The 14,950-nt window shown below is 40.8% G+C and overlaps 1 pseudogene; it reads left to right on the forward strand.

The window, feature by feature from the left end:
* Nucleotides 1-11,221: 11,221 nt before the first annotated feature.
* Nucleotides 11,222-11,339, forward strand: LOC126204679 (5S ribosomal RNA; annotated as a pseudogene).
* The last annotated feature ends 3,611 nt before the right edge of the window (nucleotides 11,340-14,950 follow it).

The following is a 14,950-nucleotide window of genomic DNA, read 5'->3' on the forward strand; positions in this document are numbered from 1 at the left end:
CGTGGAAAGAACAGTTGATGGTAAGTCCCAGTGCAAACTCGCACCTCTCTAATCTAACTTTCATGGTCTTTTGGCGAGTTATACATAAGGGGTAGCAGTAGTAGCCACTTACAGACGTCCAGTGTGGGATGTAATTATCATATGGTAGCGAAACTTCGTAGATTTTCTAATGCGTTAATGCGGAACCGATTTACGATGGAAAAAAAAAATTAGTTCCAGTTTTGGCCACCAGGTGGAAATCTGACGTTGTGATTGCAAGAAAGATGTGTAGAAATTGATGAAAGTTTCTCGGGGACCCGAGAAACCTTCATCAGTAGTTTACGCCGGGAAAGCCTACAGTCACATATGTGTAGAAATGTTGCCATATGTAATGGACGCAAGCAGAAAAGGCCAAGCAAGAGAGAAAGGCATAATGTTGATTTTGTATCAACCGCCTCTTATACAGTTTGTTGAATATCAGCATCGTAGAAGCCGACGAGATGCTTACAGCGGCAGACGTGAGAGACAAAGCACGGTATAAATTGAATATTTTATGAGGGAAATAGCTCAGTGTGTCGTGGCAGCTGTGAAACAAAAATTAGAGGTATTCGAAATGCCTACATTAACGAATAGAATTCTAAACTCTTGGAAGAGGGGTGGGTCTACAGATCATATTTACTTGGCAACTGTTGGTTGTTTGCTGTAACAAATGGCAGTTTCATTTTTTCTTTTATAAATAATGTCGCACCACAGAATAATTTCATTGCACGTGTTTAAATATTTTAAAGGTACTACCAGGCGAGTTCAGAACAGATAATGTTAACTCTGGGCTGGTGTGCCAGTCGGAATATCAATAAGGCATACCACCAATGAAACAGGTGTCAGGGCAAGCTACGAGCACTATCACACCACCTCAGAGCGAAGCTGGCAGAAACACACATCTTGCCGGGCTACATAACAATGCACTGTGAGGTCCTATGCAACTTCAATACCAAACGTAGGTATGAATGACTGCGCTCGACCAGAATAATTATTGAATTACCACAGCGAGGCACTGACGTGTATGATAAACGAGGGTAAATGCACTCGTCATACACCCAGAGCCGCCGTGACATTGGTGTGGGCCCTTAAGTAACGTGGCTTTCGGAGCTCAAATACACATTCAGTTGTGCTGCCATCTGTCCTTGTCACTAGAACCAGGGAGAATGACGGTCGACTGAGTTGCAGTCAAACCACGACGAGCTGACTGATGGTCTGCGTGCTGCCTGTTTGCTGACTTCGACACTGAGATGAAGCCAACCTGATGCATACCACAGCTGTGGTCTAGGGCTGCTATTTTCTGGGTCATTACAGATGAGAATAATGGTGTGCAGCGACGCCTCCTGTAACATGGGTAATGACAGATGATGCGCAGACCTCTGGCTGGTTCGTAAACGTCTTGGTCGATCCACGGTGGATGACCAGGGCCTTATTTTCAGGACAACCAACATCCTGGATCACTGTCAGCAGTCTCCACCTGAACGTGTGATAGGCTGTTTGGCTGTTTCTCAAGAGCACAGAGGTGGAAGCCACGCTGTGATGCCTCCTTGTCCCCCCCCCCCCCTCCCTCACTGCGAACAGCACAAGCCGCTGTGACATCGGCTTGCGAAGCAACGTCACTCTCGCTGATGAGGCATCACCACTTCTTCACAGCACGCACACATTGTTCATCTCCAAACGCAGCAGTTACAGCCTACACAGCCAAAAGAGGGCGCACAGACAGGCTCCAAAGCGCCATCTGATCGTCGATGATCATGACAAACGAATTACTAACACTATGTAAGGTGGCTGTAATTTCGCACCTTACAAGAACTCATCCACATACTTTGCCGTGATCTACAAACACAATTAGATATCATGTGATAGGTTGTACATCGTACTCGTATATATGAATATATAAAGGAGACTGACATTGTCACATACGTCTTGTAAATAATTGTTAACGCTTATTGCATGAAAGATGACGGAGTGTCTTTATTATAAAAACGGCGTAATGAATGATTGCCTATACAAGTAGAGGTTGGAACGCCAGTGGAAATGAAACGGCAGGCAAACCTCAAGCTCCGGGTGGAAGGCCGGCACAGGTGTTAGACCCGCTTAAACACAGGAATTAGCTAAACAGACGTCGTGGCACCTGAGCTCTGGAGCACAATAGGGTGACGGCTGGCCGCTATTGTAGTAGCGCCCACAAGGATAACCGGATAATACTTCTGAACGCTGAAAATCTTGGACGCAGGTGAGAGGAACGAAGAAGCGGCACCTCGGAAACCGCGCAGGCTGGGTTATTTCCAAAGATTTTTACTCAGAAGTGTACGAGTATAGGATTTCCTCTCAAACTTTCCGCGCTGGACGACAAAAAACTAAAATATGGTTGGTCGGCGTTTGGAAGAATCTGTAGACAGGGAGAATATTCCGTGGTTTCGGGAATATGATTCGCTTTCGGAATTACAATGGTGGGGAGCTGAACCTTGCTGGGAAGACAGCAGTGGAGAGACCAGGTCTTCCGTTGTGAGCGCCCGTGTGTGACGGTCGCTCGGTATCAGCTTTGTTGCTATGGACGGACGTGCTTTCTTTGCTCTCAGGAGAGTTTATAGTTAGAACAGTTAGACAACTGTACTGTTGCGAACCTGTACGATTCTGGTTTTCACCTCCGGGTTGGAAGTCATCGTTGAGTACGCAGCGTTCAGTAACTATACTTACGTTGAGACGTTATCTGAACTCCGTCCTTGTGGCTGGGAGTTCGCTTTTCTCGTCAGTAGAACACAGAGAGGAGAAGACAGTATTAGAGTATATTAGTCAGAGGACCGCCTTCTGCCGTCCTAGTGTTTGAAAGAGTTTATTTGTGGCTGGAGTTCTTCCATCGCCGCAGACGTGTACGAGAACCATCACTTCGACACACCGTACGCAGCATACACGATGATACCGCAAATTGCTTCGGCTTATTAGGGCTATAAAAGCTAAACAGCTATGATCACGTTAGTTTATTTCCACTGAGGTTCCACACCACCGTAGATCATCTTTGAAAGAAGTGTCTTCTAGTGTTTGGTACGTAGATAATGTCAGTCATTACGCGTCATTGATATAAGACCGCGCAGTCATAATAAGGGGCAGAGTTGGGCAATTGATTAATAATTTTACTTAGGAAATATAGACATTTGTCAGAAAGGGTGTTTTTTTAAATCTGCAATAAACGTATAATAAGAAACAACGTTTATTATTTAGTAGTATTAGTTGCCTTCATCATTCATTTATGATTAGATTGTAGTAAATGGAATTAAGAGATCCTAAGATCTGCTTCAGGGGGTAGTCAGACAGGGCCAAATCATCATTTTAGCTTTTATTATTCTCCGTTGCGAACATTCATTTTACACCCGCCTGGAGTGGAACTACAGCCCCTCAGTATGCACATATTTTACCCTGCTGCCCCAGAACACAGTTCTTGAGGGTTCTGCATTTTTTTTTCCAGCAGTGAAATAAGACGCTGCTAAAGCCCATCATCATCATAATCATCATCATTTAAGACTGATTATGCCTTTCAGCGCTCAGTCTGGAGCATAGTCCCCCTTATAAAATTCCTCCATGATCCCCTATTCAGTGCTAACATTGGTGTCTCTTCTGATGTTAAGCCTATTACTTCAAAATCATTCTTAACCGAATCCAGGTAGCTTCTCCTTGGTCTGCCCCGACTCCTCCTACCCTCTACTGCTGAACCCATGAGTCTCTTGGGTAACCTTGCTTCTCCCATGCGTGTAACATGACCCCACCATCTAAGCCTGTTCGCCCTGACTGCTACATCTATAGCGTTCATTCCCAGTTTTTCTTTGATTTCCTCATTGTGGACACCCTCCTGCCATTGTTCCCATCTACTAGTACCTGCAATCATCCTAGCTACTTTCATATTCGTAACCTCAACCTTATTGATAAGGTAACCTGGATCCACCCAGCTTTCGCTCCCATACAACAAAGTTGGTCGAAAGATTGAACGGTGCACAGATAACTTAGTCTTGGTACTGACTTCCTTCTTGCAGGAGAGAGTAGATTGTAGCTGAGCGCTCACTGCATTAACTTTGCTACACCTCGCTTCCAGTTCTTTCACTATATTACCATCCTGTGAGAATATGCATCCTAAGTTCTTGAAACCGTCCACCTGTACTAAGGCCCAAACCGATTTTATTCAAATGGCACTCTCCATGGAAATCTTCACATAAGTAATGCTATTTGTTTGTAAATATTTTAAAGCATGCAACACAAATGTGATGAAACGGTTCGTCTGATAGGTTGTTTGAATAGTAAATGAAATACAAATTGAAGAAGTTTATTCTCTTCGCAATGGTCATGGAGTGACACAAATGCCTGTGAACTTTGCTCTGCAACCTGGCTCACGATCCTCGCCTCATGAACAACCTTGCCACGCAGCAGCTGTTGGCCGCGCAACATTATTTTTGTACTCACAGGCTCGTGGGAGGGGAACGGAAGAAGGAAACTGCCACAAGTGATGCGTGTCTCTCGCTAGAGGCCGTTGCCACCCCGAGTACGACCTCAATAACGAGTGCATCCACAACAGCAGTTAAATACCTACACACTATCCTCGCCAGACACTCCCACAGGCAAATTCTATGGTCTCAAAAAGATTTTATGTGTCACACAGGCATACATACATGGCATTCTTCATAGACACTGATTCTAACATCAGCGCACTACCTGCCGGCTATGCACCGGATGGTATTTGCCTTCAGGTTACATAGCTCCTGAGCTAACTATGATTTGCCTAGTACTACTTTTAGAAAAAATGCTTTTAGCAAGTGTGTGTCTTTGGCTTAAGAAAAGGTGGCGTTACTCAAGAGAAAAACATGTGCTAACAAATAAATCAACTGGCAATGCAAAGAGTGTGATCTTGCCAGTCAAATGTTAGGAAACTTCCAGGACGAGCTTTGTGGAATGACAGAGTGAGGACACTGAACTACACTCCTACTGTGAGACAGTTTGATGTTGGGACTGAGATGAGGCACTTTGACTTCTGATGGGAAGTTGCTCAAGACTTTGGCTCTGAGGGTCAGTCATGATGATCACACCAAGTCGTTGCTGAAAGACATCTAAGGTACCATCTGACCAGAGCTGCAGTAACATACATATCAGCGTCTCTCTGATAACTCACGTGTGCAGCACACTATATACATATAGTCAGGTCATGAATATATCACAGTGGTCCCGAAAAAGTCTGTCAGATTTTCTTCCAAAAGAGTAACCAAAACCCAGGAAACTGAACCTGGAATAATTAATACATGTATTATTGCTTTTTCATAATTTTACTGTGTGATCAAATAATGTTAATTGTTTCAGAATAAGTAACGTCATTAACAATATATACTTTAAATTTAGAAGTGATTCAAAGATAGATAACTTTTGCAATTAAAGGCACTTATAGAATTGGGGAGACTGGGGCACGTTGATGTTGTTAGCAGCTAACAATTTTTAATCAATTCATTTTTTAAATAGTTTGTATTTTTTTGCTAATGTTAATAAAATTGCCTTTTCATGGAATTGTATGTAGCAATACAAATTTTTATTTTAATACAATAACAATTATTTTGCCAGTTTCAAAAGTTAATGTAAAAGAGTCATCTTGCTCCAGTACTGCGTAAGGTGACTTTGACCATGGGGCAATATGATAATATTGATAAAAGTTGAATATACTTTTATTTCTGGAAAGTATAAGGCAGTTTATGAATGAATTAGACATTGCTAAGTATTTCTTATTGATCATTATTTTAATTTAATGATCGGATTTTTGTGTTAAAAATTAATATAACTCTAGAGTAATCATTAAAAATTTTCCTGCTTCAAAGTTTCAGCAGTCTTCATCCCATCACATCTATCATTTGCAACGCTCTGTTTAGTCTTGTTGTGGAGAGTCAATACAGACTTCATCACATGCAGGACACCTTCTTTGGAAATTTTTCTTTGTTGCTTTAAATGTTCTTGTTCCATGAGTGTGCTTCATTACGAACCAACATTGGTTGTTATTAAAACATTTACCATTTGTACTGCCGCATTTTTTTTACACATGGTCTTTCTTTAGGTAAATCTTGAAATCGAAAATACTTCGGCACTGTTCTGCCTTAAGGGGAGCAGGACTGGTTGAAGATTCTGGTTCTTCGTTCTGCTCTAATTTATGTTCGTCAGGAGATTCATTTGAAGTTTTTGTGCTTTGATATTTAGATGTTGCAGTCAGTGCAGGGCACTTTTCTGTTTCGGCAGTGTCTGTGACAAGAACACGATCTGTGATTTTTGCTGCAGCAAAATGGTGTTAATTAAACACAAGGGTATGATGAGGATTGATCTTATATTGTTTGAAACCACTAAATGCTTTACTGATCGTAGCTGCTTTGAAACAAGTCCTGCTCATTAGATGATGAGATTGTCAACTGGCCCCAGTCGGCTACATTAAAAATCTTTTAATTCTGAAGTAGCATAAACAAGAATAAGTCACTAATAACTAGTGATAGTTAAATTCATATTGTCTATTTTTCATCTATAGCTAAAAATAACCAAATATCTTACAAGTTATTTCACAAGACCTTACGCTGAATCTCTTGAAATTATAACACTTCTGGCAATATACATAGTAATTACCTAACGCACACTGAACTGGTGTCTGCAGTTTCAGTGCACGAGTTTTTGAAGTCTCATTATACGAAGCATTTGTAGTATGGTACGACAGTGCTACTGTGGTGATATACAGACAAGATATTACAATATATCCTCTCGCAGTCTTAGAATCAGGCAAATTTTGAAGTTTCAATTCTCCGATATACTAGGGCTTGGTTGCTTCCTTGTACCCAGTCGAGGTGCTACGAATTCGAAGATAAATAACATTCCTATAGTTCTTTTCTCGAACAACTCAGTAATTAAAACGTCTGGTGGGAAAAATCTGCAGCTAGACTTCGGAATCAGCAAGAAATGTCAACTGAAATTTATGCTAGCAGATGTATTAGGACCAGCTTCCCTGGCTCATTTCAGACTTTTACCTCACGCCAAGAGCGGCTGTTTAATCGACAACGCTTCAGGAGGCGTATCACCTAACAAGAGAGTTATAAGGCTCATCAGCTAAAGAGTTTTTACTCGGCTGCTTCAACAGTTCCCATCAATCACTTCAGGGAAGTTGTGAAACACAACACAAGACATTTTATCAAGACTACTCCAGTCCCAACAGTATTTACACCTCTGCCGAAACTACTACTAAATCGCCACATTATTCGAACCTCTGACAATCCTTGGGGATCCCCTTGCATTTGCTCCCACGGGGACTATGTGGCTACATCCGGGCACCAAACGCAAAGTGACGAATTTCTAAGAATTTAACAGCTCGTTAGCAGTATCACCTCCCTTTTAAGAGTATAGTACAGGATGTCACAGAAAAGCGTATTCGCTGTTTTACAGTTCATAACTACAATCCTTTTCTCCCCCTTTTCTGGTGTGATGGCTTGAAAAATGGCTGAAGGCAGGCTGAATCTTGAACAAAGAAAGTTCATTCTGAAGTGCGACCAGAAGATTGAGAACGTAAGTGAAGTGCAAAGACAGTTCAAAATGAAGTTTCAGTGAGATGCACAAACGCGACTCACTGCGAGATAAGTTTGAGGAAGAAGGAACTATCCTAAATACCCATAAGACCCACTGTGGAAGACGGCGACCATCCACCGGCCTCGCAATAGAAAGGGACATCATCGAAAGGTTTCAGCAATCTCCGAGAAAGTGTGCGGCAATCAGTTCGTGAGATGGAGTTCCTAAAACGAGCGTCCATCGCATACTGAATAGAAAAGCTTTACTCCTAGATTACTCCAGGCTCTGAATTAGGGTGACCATGACTGGACGATGGAAATTTGTGTGTGGTGTCAAGTCAGATGTGCACAGGACAAACAATTCCCATACATGGTCGTTTGGAGTGATGCAGCCACTTTCAAGTTAAATGGTTCACTTAATCGTCACAATTGCACCTACTGGTCTGCTGAGAATGCTCCATTTGATGATGGGACCTTTCTTTTTTGAACATACAGTGGTTGGTGAAAATTACTTGAGCTTATTACAGGAATACGCCATGCCATGCATTGAAGAGATGTTTCAGGATGGAGAACGGTATTTCAAGTAGGGTGGAGCACCACCCCATTACCATCGCGATGTAAGTGCTTAACCTTGACGAGCACCTACTGGACAGAAGGATAGGACGAAGAGGCAGGACCGGGGTACCTTCCACACTCACCAGATTTGACCCCAATGGATTTTTTTCTAAGAGAGCATGTGAAACACAGTGTTTATAGCGACCAGCTACAACCAATGAGTTGAAAGCAGCCATTGAAAACTAATCTGGCAAAATATCAACTGCAACGATTAGGAACGTGCCGGATTCCATCGGTCAGCGTTATCAGCTGTGTCTGGACCACAATGGCACAGCTGTGTCTGGACCACAATGGCCAACAATTTGAACACTTCAGATAAATGGCTGGTTTCTACGTTTGCTCACATTAGTTTGAATTTTTTAATAAATGTTATTATTCCAGTCATAAAAAGAGTGCACACATTTTTGGGACATCCTGTATATGGCATCTGCCAGTTCTCAAGCCCCCAACTAAGTCATAGCACAAGCACCATCTACTCCAGAAGAAACGACGCCAAGCTTGCTTCTACCAACACCTCACAAACAACTGTACAAGAGAATACACGATAAATACATTCAAGCTTGTTTTTAATGTGCACACATCTTGGGTAATGCGCACTTAGAACAGGGAGGCTGTGTAGCAGACTCAGTGTTGCCAAACAATAATTGTGTTCAAATCAACTCGAGATTTCCCAATATGCCACAGAGCACAACACAATATCTACTACTGCTCGAACAATCACGTAACATTCGACTCACAGGGCACAAGAGCAAGTAATCGTTTCAAATTAAAAAATTGCCACAAGAACAAGCTGTAGATCTGCTTGAAATATGAGTTTCGCAAAACACAGTGAAAATGGTAATAAATCCTACCATTGTACAAAGTCCTGTTGTATCTGAATTGATTTACAGTAAGAGTTCTCATGCAGTATTGATGGTTGTTATAAATAAACATTTCTTGTGATTTTTTTTATGTAAAGCTAACAAAGTCGAAAGTATTGTCCTTCAAAAACAGTACTCGACTCTGAACCCAATGCAATGTCCTATTTGATTAGTATCTAACCTGCTTCAAAACAAGATGATGACATTCAGATGAAACAAGGGGAAAAATTAATTGGGAACTGAGTGACTAATAAGAAAAAGTAAATCATATTAGAGCTGTTATTGCAACTGCAGGACTAAATAACATTGGCAAGATATAGCACCGGCAGACATCACTAGACTGAAAAGTGAACTGAAACTTGAAAATTAGGTTAATTGTGACTGTGATAATTCATTTATTAGTGGCTGTGTTTTCATTTGATCTGACTCACCCAGGCAGCTGTACATTGTAACTTACCTACAACAAATAAGCCTGTGAAAATGTGCTCGACAGGAAACCTGAGGTATCAGTAACTGGAATCTAACCTGCATAACACTGTGTCGTGTTGTATGAGTGGCAGTTTCACTGTCATTTAAGCCCTCAACAGATCGTTACATGAAAAACTTAAAACTAATGTTTGGATAAGCTATCTAACTACAGGAACAAATGAACGTGTAACAATGAATACCTAAGCTATCTGACTGCATATATGAATAAGAATTTACAGGTAATACAGAATCTGACTTGTGCAATGGAATTTACTGGATTAGAATACACGACATGTTGTGGTGTGTCAGTGTCTCTGTTTTGGCCCAAAGTTTTGCACTCACCTCTTTAGATGATTGTCTTTTTCCAAGTGGATTAGAGCAATTCTCAGCAGCAGCGGCTAAAGCTTATTGTTAAGAATGATTTTTATAAAAAAGAGTTTGCTTGGGTCTTGTTAACTATTAAATAACTGGTAAGAAGCGATTTCATAAATTAAGTCTATTTAAAAACTTCAGAAATCGTCATGACCAATAACAGTTTGACAGTACTAATAACGGCGAAATGCCTGACAATGACCTTACAAGTATCAATAATGACTGAGAACCAGATTAACAAATTATTTCAATTTCAAAGTTACATTAACATTTAATAACCACAGCATATTTATGAATTAGATGTGTAGAATAATTATTATTATTTGGAGGATAAGGATGCTTCTTTAACTGACAAGCAAAACGTGGGATTATTTCAAACTCGGACTAACAATTTACTAGACGGTCAATAGCCACATGATATGAAAACAATCTAAGAGAGCTGTTAGACTGGCTGCTAAATCGTTAATGTAGATTAGGAACAGCAGAGGGCCTATAACACTTTATTGGGAAACGTTGGATATAATTTCTGTTTTAGTCGATGATTTCCATAGATTACTAAGTGTTGTAACCTTTCTGACAGGAAATCGCAAATCCAGTCGCACATCTGAAGTGATGCTCTATCGGCACGCAATTTTATTATAAATCTCTTGTGAAGAACGGCGTCAAAAACCTTCTGGAAATCTAGAAATATGGAATCAATTTGAGATTCCATCCAAGCTCTTGATATTCGTACAAGTGGTTCTCTTTTCTCCAAAGGTCTCTTTAATTTTCCTGTAAGCAGTATCTATCTTACCCCTAGCGATATATGCCTCTACATCCTTACATTTGTCCTCTAGCTATCCCTGCTCAGTGATTTTGCATTACCTGTTGATCTCATTTTGGAGACGGTTGTATTCCTTTTCGTTTGCTTCATTTATTGCATTTTTATATTGTCTCCTTTCATCAGTTCAATTCAATATTTCTTCTGTTACCCAAGGATTTCTAGTAGCCCTCGTCTTTTTACCGATTTGATCCTCTGCTGCCTTCCCTATTTAGTTCCTCAAAGCTATCCATTCTTCTTCTACTGTATTTCTTTCTCTTGTTCTTGTCTGAAACCTTCCAGTGTCTCCAGGCCTCTTCCAGGTACACAACCTTCTTTCATGATTCTTAAACCAAGTGTTAACTATGATTAAGTTATGATCTGTCCAAAATTTTACCAGACGGCTTCCTCTTTCACTCCTTACCCCCATTCCATATTTATCTACTACTTTTGCTTCTCTTCCTTTTCCTACTGTCGAATTCCAGTCCCCCAAGACTATTAAATTTTCATCGCTCTTCACTATCTGAATGGGAAACGGCCTTGCCGCAGTGGATACACCGGTTCCCGTGAGATCACCGTAGTTAAGCGCTGTCGGGCGTGGTCGGCACTTGGATGGGTGACCATCCAGGCCGCCATGCGCTGTTGCCATTTTTCGGGGTGCACTCAGTCTCATGATGCCAATTGAGGAGCTACTCGACCGATTATTAGCGGCTTCGGTGAAGAATACCGTCATAACGACCGGAAGAGCGGTGTGCTGACCCCACGCCCCTCCTATCCGCATCTTCCACTGAGGGTGACACGGCGGTCGGATGGTCCAGGTAGGCCACTCGTGGCCTGCAGACGGAGTGCTAAAAAAAAGAGTGCTTCACTATCTGAATAATTTCTTTTATCTCATTAAACATTTCTTCAATCTCTTTGTCATCTGTGGAGCTAGTTGGCATATAAACTTGTACTGCTGTGGTAGGTGTGGGCTTTGTGTCCATCTTGGCCACAATAATGCGTTCAATATACTGTTCATAGTAGCTTACCTGCGCACCTATGTTTTTTATTCATTTATAACCTGCTCCTACATTACCCCTATTTGAGTTTGTATTTATAGCCCTGTATTCACCTAATCAGAAGTCTTGTTCCTCGTGCCACTAAACTTCACTAATTCCCAGTATATCTAATTTTAACCTAACCATTTCCCTTTTTAAATTTTCTAGCCTGCCTACCCAATTAAGGGATCTAGCATTCCACCTTCTGAACAGAAGAACGCCAGTTTTCTTTCTTCTGATAACGACATCCTCCTGAGTAGTCCCCACCTGAAGACCTGAATGGGGGCTTTTCCTCCGGAATATTTTACCCAAGAGGGCGCCATTATCATATAACCGTACAGTAAAGCTGCATGCCTTTGGGAAAAGCTACAGCTGCAGTTTCCCCTTGCTGTAAGTCGTTCGCAGTACCAGCACAGCAAGGCCGTTTTGGTTTATATTACAAGGCCAGATCAGTCAATCATCCAGCCTGTTGCCCCTGCAACTTTTGAAAAGGCTGCTGCCCTCTTCAGGAACCACACGTTTGTCTGGCATCTCAATAGATACCCCTCCGTTGTGGTTGCACCTGCGTGACGGATCTGTATCGCTGAGGCACGCAAGCCTCCCCACCAACGGCAAGGGGTTGGGTTGGGTTGTTTTGGGGAGGAGACCAAACAGCTAGGTCATCGGTCTCATCGGATTAGGGAAGGCAGTCGGCTGTGCCCTTTTAAAGGAACCACCCAGGAATTTGCCTGGAGCAATTTAGGGAAATCACGGAAAACGTAAATCAGGATGGCCGTACGCGGGATTGAACCGTCGTCCTCCCGAATGCGAGTCAGTGTGCTAACCACTGCGCCACCTCGCTCGGTCCAACGGCAAGGCCCAAGGTTCACGGGGAAGATAAATGTTGTGTCCGCGCTTATAAAATGCGCAGAAAAGCATTAAAATAACGTTTTAAGAAGTTTAAATTTCAAAAACACCCGCCCCCGCACCCTCCTCTGTGGAGGGTCACAGTACCAGAAGCTGCTTTTTCATAATGTAAGCACTGAACTTACAGAAAAACGCTACAAACTTATGTATCAGCCCTTTTGTATTATAGTTTTAAGTGATGTCCTTAGGTAGATGGTTCTGAGCCATGTAATAGTAAGCTCGCGGACATGACTCGTATACTATGCTACTGACGTTCTCATATGTGACGAAAGTTTAACTACACTAGATTAGACGTATCTGCTTTTTGGCAGCTATTTTCCTTATCGATTTAGTGGAGTTATACACACAAGTATTCATGTTTTTGAAGCAAGAACAAAGATGCCCTTAATCGTCTATGTGTACGTAAGTCAGATTCAAAATCGTGTGCGTGTCTGTCAGTACAGAAATACACACTTAAACCGTCATATAAATCACTAGAAGTGAGAACATGTGTTCATTATATTCCGTATAAATACAGTAAATAGTCAAGCCCTAGTATATACAATATATTTGAGTTCCATACGGGGACAAACACAATGATGTTTGTTTTAAAAACCCAAGTGAAACGCAAGATAAATGCTATCATGGACAATATGCAGAGGTCCTTGACTAAGGTGAAGCTTTGAAACACTCTTCTAATCTAGCAAACCAATACGGACGCAAGACTAGTAATCAAACAGTGAACTGTGATTTTCCACTTACATTATCTGAACCTGTCGTGCGATGTGAAAGACTCAAAAGTTGAGAAGAGCTGGAAGAACTGCTATCACAAATACTCACACGCGAGGTCTCTGTGAAGTACAGGAATTACTACAGCCACATTGTTTCAAGCACACGACAATATTGACGGTACTCCGCCACGCGTGAATGCGAGCTGTGAAAATACGTGGTGTCATGTTTAAAACATGCCTTACTAAAACACTAAAGCAGTGCCTGTAGTGGACCATGAAAACATACGTATTAATAATCTTTCGTAGTATTTACTACCAATTGTAAACAGTGCAGTTAATTTAGACTGTTAAATGAAGTACATAGGTCAATGAACTGTGAACATGCTTACCTAAAACCAAAAACAAACCTTAGTCCCCACAATAAACAGGGATCTCTATGCATAAATAAAATGTATATATATTTGATAAATTTATCTTTAATGTAAAATACAAAGTTATTTTTGTACTAACAAGATTCTATTCCGGAAAGTCATAATGTAAGTTTTGTGTCACACCCCACTAACAGAAATGTTCAACTGTTTAATGTACCCTTATTTTATAAGCTGCACAACTAACCTGTCCTGAGACTTGGAACCATTTACCAAACCACCAGGCTACTCATCCGATTTCTTTCCTGCCTACCAAGAGTCCAGACATCCATCACCAATATTAATCTTCCTGATGGGTTCCACATCACTTCAGCTCAACAGAAAATCACATCCACAGCAATTATCAGCCAGATCTTTATAAACCAAACAATCTATCCTTGCAACATGGCCAGCAAATCTCTTGTTATACAATAAATGGTATCAGCTTTTAAAATAATTGTAACAAATAAAATTTTCGCTGTTCAAGCATAAACGCGACAGTAGAACTGCAGGAAAATTGAATATTCTTTTTAGGTTCTCTAATCACAACAATAATTATTCTCATATGAATGTGTTAAAATCCTGTCAAACGTATAACCATGAACTGTCTTCATGAAACAATAAGCATATGAAGTTACTATTAAGTGTATCCAGAATCAACATCAAAAATTGTACCTTGGTAATTGACTACAAGGTATGAACTGTGTAAATTACGGAAAAGAATCTGTCACAAATATAATTCAATAAGAGTCATGTACAAACAAATCGCAAATATCAATGATACGATTTTACACAAGCTGACAGTTGTTGAAAACGTCAAGTCTGGAGACCTGCCTAGGTGTTCCATGAACAGCAGCAATCTATTTCAATCCTTATGATCATCCTTGATAAAATAAATATTTATAATGTGCTGTGTATTCTAACAACTGTTAACAACAATCAGAATTAAATGTGAAAGTAAACTCAATGTTGTAAGTGAGATAAATAGAGTGTATATTACTCCCAAATTCAAGGGGGCAATATAGAGTTATTTTATGTGTAATCCCCCTTACACTGACCAAGAACGTAAATTCACAATGATTCTCATACGTAACATTCTAACTGTTTATCATTATGTATTCATTAAGAAATAATATACACATATTATAATTCATTAGTGTCGATGCCAAGTAAGTGGTAGAGTGATACAATAGAAATCA

Source organism: Schistocerca nitens, chromosome 9, assembly GCF_023898315.1.
Source record: "Schistocerca nitens isolate TAMUIC-IGC-003100 chromosome 9, iqSchNite1.1, whole genome shotgun sequence".
In the NCBI taxonomy this organism is placed as follows: Eukaryota; Metazoa; Arthropoda; class Insecta; order Orthoptera; family Acrididae; genus Schistocerca; species Schistocerca nitens.